The following is a 6,848-nucleotide window of genomic DNA, read 5'->3' as shown; positions in this document are numbered from 1 at the left end:
TCGCACCCTTTAAAATACCGATAATCGGTTGATATCGTTCTATGGATCTATATCAAAACGACTTTCAATACAAAACATCCTAGGGTAATAGAAACTTCTGTACAAATTACAAAGCTCCATCTTAAATATTGCGAGATGTATCTTTATTTCAACAAATGGCTGGACGAACATGGTTATATCGTCTTAGAATTTTATGCTGATCAGGAATATATACTCACGGTGCTCTTGAAACAATTTTAAATGGAAGGTGCTTACTCCTCTGAAGTCAATTCTCAATGCGCTATCTTATCTGGGTATCTGCTCTCGCCTCATTGAATGGATTAATTGGATGCTGGAGAGAAGAATTATAAACTCCCAATTAGGTACGAGTTTCATTAGGAAGTCTGTCAACAGAAACACAACCCACGGAGGTGTGCAGTAACCTTTGTCATGGCTCCTAGTGATAAATGAGATATTCAGATACTTTGATCGGGTCGAAAGGATGATTGTGGCTGACGTAACCATCATTCTTTTGGGAAATTTTCCATCTACGTTGTCCTAATGAATGCAGGTGACCCTGTTAAAGCTCTGGAATCGAGCTCATCGAAACGGTCTAAGCGTATGAATAAAGTTGATGTTTTGTTGGTAGGGTTTTGCTGTGTAGAGACGAGCCAAAGAAATATCCAACAGGAACAGCAAATAGTAGAAAGTAGTGGACTGTATATTTTTATTAATTATTCCTCATAGCAAATGAGGAATAATTTGCGGAGAAATGAGAGATGAGAAAATAAAACACAAGGAATTAATATTTTCACAAATCGTTATAAAACGTAATTCAGTTTATTTATTGTATAAAAAGTTTAGAGATGAGGAGAGGTGCTTACCAGTCGGCGTGCGTTTAAGAAGTGTTATATTTAAAAAGAGAAAGAGCACTGGTTTAGCATAAATTTAAATGTTACTTTCGTCAAGAGCGCAATTCATTTGGACGAAAGTAACCAAGAGACGAGAGACTTGACAATTAAAAACTTAAGACATATTTACATTAGCTATTTCATAAAAGGTACAAACAATAGTTAAAATTCATTGAAAGCAAAAATAATTTAGTACATTTTAAAGTTGTTTAAACGAAGATTAAACATGCTCCCCCGCCATTGGCCGGAATTGACAATAAGTGATGACGCTGCTGGTGATCTGGATGTCGTAGTATTCCTGCTGCAATGAGAATATGGAATATTGTAGCTTTACTCGGTTCGTTTGACCTGCAATGGAAGACATATTAATAAAAGTTCATAGCATTCTATATGTGAAGAGACATGAGACAATAGTAATTATTTTTCATTTTCAATTAAAAATTATTTTTTAATATTCCCAGAGTGGGGATCGAACTCTCAACCTTCTCTTCGATAGTCTGGCACGCTTGCTCTGGGCTACAGGGCTATACGTGATGAGCCGGGCTTAGTATGAGGTGGCTGGCATGAGACATGTGATTGTATGATTAGATTACAACGTTAGAATTCGGCGGTTTACATTTTGCACTCTATTTTTAGAAGTAGGACACGTGTTGTAATTCATGCGGTCTGGATTTTGTTTTTGTTTTAGTTTTAGAAATGGATTTGAGCTGTTTTAAATTTTAAATAATTTATTTACGAATGAAAAAGTCATTTGGGAAAATCGACCGACTCAAGAATCGAACCCCTTTCCTTAGTCGTGGTAGACTACAACACTTCCACTGGGCTAAGCAGCCACTTGAAAAAGGAATGATACTGACTGTATATGATCTATTTTAATTATAGAAACACCCAAATAATTAAGAATAATCGATTTCTTAGATTTCTCCTTAGTTATTTTAATTTCTATTTTGTTCCGCAACTTTGTAAGTTCTATTTTTAAAAGCTATTTTTTGCAAATTTATTTTATTTCTTAATTTTTTACTTCTTTTTATTTGTAATTTCCTTTATTTGCATTTTTTGATGTACTGGATCATTTTTTTAGGTTTTTTTAAATAAACAAAAATTCGCTTGGAATAGTGCTCGAACTCAGGACCTCTAGACTCCTAACCAAATACCCTAGCACTAAGCTACGCCAGTTCGTTAGAGTTTGGGTTGAGATTTTGGCTAAGTGAGTGATGTAATGTAGTTATATTTTGTTTTACAATTTTTGTGAGTTCTATTTTTAAATGTTAGTTCTGTACATTTCTTTTTCCTAATGTTTACTTGTTTTTATTTGTAATGTCGAATTTTTACATGGTCGGGATCAATTTTTAAAGTTTTTTGAATTAAATAAAAGTTTGTTTGGAGTAGGGCTCGAACCTACGTCCTCTTGACTGCTAGTACAGCACACTAGCACTATGCTATGTTAAGCTATTGCAAAGTTTGACATTGTTGGTAAGTGAGTAGGTGTGTGAGCATAAGTATTGAACAATATTAACACTGAAAGAAAAATGTGAGTTAATGAAATTAATTACAAATATATTTTGAGAAGAGAATCATTTAAGAAACTAACCAATAGGTTAGTCCTTCCCCACCAACGAATTGAGACTATTTTTTGGGCAAGAATCAAATGTGTTTGTATAGATTACAGTAGAGCAATGAGCATTTGAGGTAGATTTTGTTACAGATGTATTAAGAGTATCACAAAATTGGTATAGTCTTGCAGACTTAGAAGTTTTTTGAGACGAGTTTTTACGTTTTTTATTTTTGCCAATTGAAACAAAATTTGATGCAATGAAGTTTGCGGTAGAGGCGAGAGAATTTTCTGCGAAAATCGGGCCACTAAGTACCCATCCAAATATGGTGTTATATGCAGATGTATTCCCAAATACATTTTTCTTAATGCCATCCAGACTTATGAATCTTTCGACGTCTGCTCCAAGGATGATATCTATTTCCGTGGATTCATAAAAGCGTGGGTCTGCCAAATCGATATTTTTGAGAGAGTTGGGATCACAGATTTTAATAGAGACTGCGGGAAGAGGTTTAGTGACTTGAGGTAATACGATGGCTGACACAGAGAATTTTATATTGTGCTTCTTAGCAACTATTGATATCTTACATTCGCTTTTAGTGACTTGTTTTTGACCACCAACACCAGTAATTTCAAAGCAATTAGTATTTTTAATGGGGAGCTTTAATCGATTTGCACAAATTTGAGTAATGAATGTTTTTTGAGATCCAGAATCTATTAATGCTCGTAAAGTGTGTAATTGGCCATTGTTTTGAATTTGAACTAAAGCTGTTCGTAGAAGAATTGTATTGCTTGCGGTTGAAAATTTGCTTGTATTTGAGACGAGACGGGTATGGCAGAGCTTTCTATTTGAGACGAGACGGGTATGGTAGAGCTTCCAATTTGAGACGAGTATGATTGTCGATTTTTATTTGCATCATATTTGATAGAATTGGGCGTTTCAGAGTAAAAGCTGTTGATGTGTAAAAGAGTATGGTGGGTTTTGTTGCATATTAAACAAGTGTTTGTAGATTTGCAATTAATTTTAATGTGAGATGGGGATAAGCAGTTGCCACATATGTTACTTTTTGTAACGAAATCGAGACGCTGTTGAGTTGTCAATTTGCGGAAATCAGCACAAGCTCTCACTTGATGATTCGCATGACAGTACGAGCATTTTAAAGCAAATTTTTCATATGAGGCATAGTTTGGCGTTTTATAGTAATCATGAGACGGAAGTATGGCTTGATTCTCCTTTGCATTTCGAATACTTGCAATGCGCTCTACTACTTCGAATCTATTTGAAAGAAATTCATCGAGTTGAGACCATGTTGGCAATTCTTTGTGAGATTTTAGCGATTGCTCCCATAGAGACAGGGTTTGCTCAGGTAGTTTTGTAGAAACTAAATGAATCAGTATTGGATCCCAACTTGACACATCAACTTGAAGAGTTTTTAGGATGCAGAGACAATCATTAACTGTAGAGTGAATATTTTGTATAGATTCACTATTTTCTGCGGTTGCAACTGGAATATTAAAGAGAATGTTGATCTGTTTGTCAACCAAGACGCGCTTGTTCTCATAACGTGATTTGAGCGCATTCCAGGCCAATAGGAAATTGTCATTAGAGAGAGGATATCTTTTGACGATAGCACTAGCTGGACCTCTAGTTTTGTTTCTTAGATGATAGAGCTTTTGAACCTGAGAAAGTTGTGGGTGATCAGTATACACTGCCGTGAACATATCACGGAAGGAAGGCCATTCTTCGTAACTTCCGGTGAAAATCTCGGTATCACATGGAGGAACTTTGAGATAAATATCAGAGTTTATGAAAGGAGATTGATTAATATTTAGAGGCACATGAGTAGAATTTTGAATTTTTGCGGTGTTTTGTTGTGTATTTGCTTCTGATATTTTTAGAACGTCTAATATTTGAGATTTGGCAGTGTAATAAGCTTCTGAACTTACATCAAAATTTTGTTTGATGCTTTCTCTAATATCCTTGACGTCGGCAGAAATAACAGACAACATGATGTTTTTGTACGACTCTTGTACTGATGTCCATCGATGTTCTAGATCATCTAATTTGATATGGAGAACTGTATCAGTCTGGTCAATAATGTCGCTGTGTGCGAATTGCGTACAAAAATTGTTCAAGTGATCGCAATCAAATAAAAACTTTCCGTGCTCAGGAGACGTTATTATAGCAATATTTGGAGTGTTGGTGGGAGTGGGTGTACTTTCCGACATTATGTATTGTGTTGTATTCGAAACTGTTTAAAATGTAGAAAAAGAAAAAAAAACGTTTGATCCGGTTGGGATACGAACCCACGTTCCTACGGCTGGGAGTTCCGCGATTATCTACGGCACCACAGTTTAATCAAGGCTTATTTTGCCAAAGAGACAATAGAATATTGACAAAGTTCTTTCCTGTATACTAATAATCGCAAATAAAAATAAAAAAATTTTGACGAGTGTTGGTATAAAAAAAATAAACGTAGAAGGACAAATGTGTTTCGCCAAACGAAATTGAAAATTAAAAACTGGGAGGTCTGACCGGGATTTGAACTCGTATACCCTCGACTGGTAATGTGACACACTTGCTCTAGGCTATGACGTGATATAGATTCGCTGTAGCAATTGTACAATTAAGACATGAGAAGGATATGTTTAAGATTTGCTTTGATGTTTTTCTCTCTTCTGTTAGCACTTTTGAACTTTGGACTTTTGTTGTTTTTCACAGAGGATTGTTGATTCGTTTTTTTTTTTCACTGAGAATAAATTTGATATCAAACTTACCGACTTGTTGTTTATAAAATAGAGTAGGAGTTGTGTAGTATGTTACCTCGGTTTATTTGTTGATTATTTCGCTGATCTTTCCTTAAACGGCAGAGAAAGGACCATGAATAAAGTTGATGTTTTGTTGGTAGGGTTTTGCTGTGTAGAGACGAGCCAAAGAAATATCCAACAGGAACAGCAAATAGTAGAAAGTAGTGGACTGTATATTTTTATTAATTATTCCTCATATCAAATGAGGAATAATTTGCGGAGAAATGAGAGATGAGAAAATAAAACACAAGGAATTAATATTTTCACAAATCGTTATAAAACGTAATTCAGTTTATTTATTGTATAAAAAGTTTAGAGATGAGGAGAGGTGCTTACCAGTCGGCGTGCGTTTAAGAAGTGTTATATTTAAAAAGAGAAAGAGCACTGGTTTAGCATAAATTTAAATGTTACTTTCGTCAAGAGCGCAATTCATTTGGAGTAACCAAGAGACGAGAGACTTGACAATTAAAAACTTAAGACATATTTACATTAGCTATTTCATAAAAGGTACAAACAATAGTTAAAATTCATTGAAAGCAAAAATAATTTAGTACATTTTAAAGTTGTTTAAACGAAGATTAAACAGCGTAAATCCGGAAAAAAACAGAACTTTAACTCTTCACCAAGAAGAGGAAAATTTACGACTGTTTCTTCTGTTTGAGACGGAATGGATTTTAGTATTCTCTGGAAGCCAATTTTTAAAAGAAAAGAATCTCTGAGAAACTGCATAATATAGGCTTAATTGCATTCTACTCCTGTACGAACTCGACATGCAAAATCTGGAGACTAAGGCAACACATTATACCCTGATTGTATATAACTGTGGTCTGCCTTATCTTAATCTATGGATGTCCTGTCGAAAAATGGGAAATAATAACTTGCTAAGCTAGGGAAATGTGCCACAAGCCGAGTCAATGCTCATTGCTGAAGCTGTCAGAAGTACACCATAGGCGGTCTTGAATGTGATCCCAAAAATTCCAACCATTTAATGTAGCAGTTAAATTGCAGGTCTCCAGGAGTGTAAAAAGGTTCAATGAGTTTCAAGCATGGCGTCCTATACACCTACGATATGCAAGCATCCTACCAGTGGCCAAATACATTGGTCCGGGGTACCGTTATATGGGAGCTATTCCAAAATATATACCTAAATTGAAAATCTTCTGCGGGAAGGGTTTCTACGCCCAAAATACAAATATTCAGCCAAATGGTTTGGAAAATGCTTCCAATACCTCCGAAATATGTAAAATCAGGAGGTATTTTAATATGGACGCTACTCCTAAGCATTGACTTACATTGAAAATTTTCTGCGAAAAGGTGTTTTTCTAGCTGGGAAACGAAAATGCCAAATTAAACATCATCAGTAGGAAAATATGGTCAAGACCCTGAAAAAAGCTAAAATAAGGGGGTACCTATATATGTATATTAGGCCGGGGCGATTTGAAAACCTTAATGAGCCCTTCGCGTTTCTGATTCCTGGGATTGAACTGAGCAAAAAAGTCCACTGGACCATATATCTACCGTGAAAATCGAGCCTCCCGATTTTGACTTTAAGTTTTTTATTGAAGTTTTTTGGATATTTTGGCATATAACAGCCAAAT

General features: G+C 35.3%; 1 long non-coding RNA gene across 1 annotated transcript; it reads right to left on the bottom strand.

The window, feature by feature from the left end:
• Nucleotides 1-781: 781 nt before the first annotated feature.
• LOC141406842 (uncharacterized) lies at nucleotides 782-5,836 on the bottom strand. Its single transcript, XR_012413519.1, has 2 exons — nucleotides 5,267-5,836; nucleotides 782-1,238 (listed from the first exon to the last, which is right to left on the bottom strand). It is a non-coding gene; the product is annotated as an uncharacterized lncRNA (long non-coding RNA).
• Between the last annotated feature and the right edge of the window lie 1,012 nt (nucleotides 5,837-6,848).

This window comes from Musca autumnalis, unplaced genomic scaffold (assembly GCF_047663935.1).
Source record: "Musca autumnalis isolate F117 unplaced genomic scaffold, ASM4766393v1 scaffold_5, whole genome shotgun sequence".
Taxonomy (NCBI): domain Eukaryota; kingdom Metazoa; phylum Arthropoda; class Insecta; order Diptera; family Muscidae; genus Musca; species Musca autumnalis.
The sequence above is the reverse complement of the archived record's forward strand: the minus strand, read 5'-3'. Positions and strand labels throughout refer to the sequence as shown.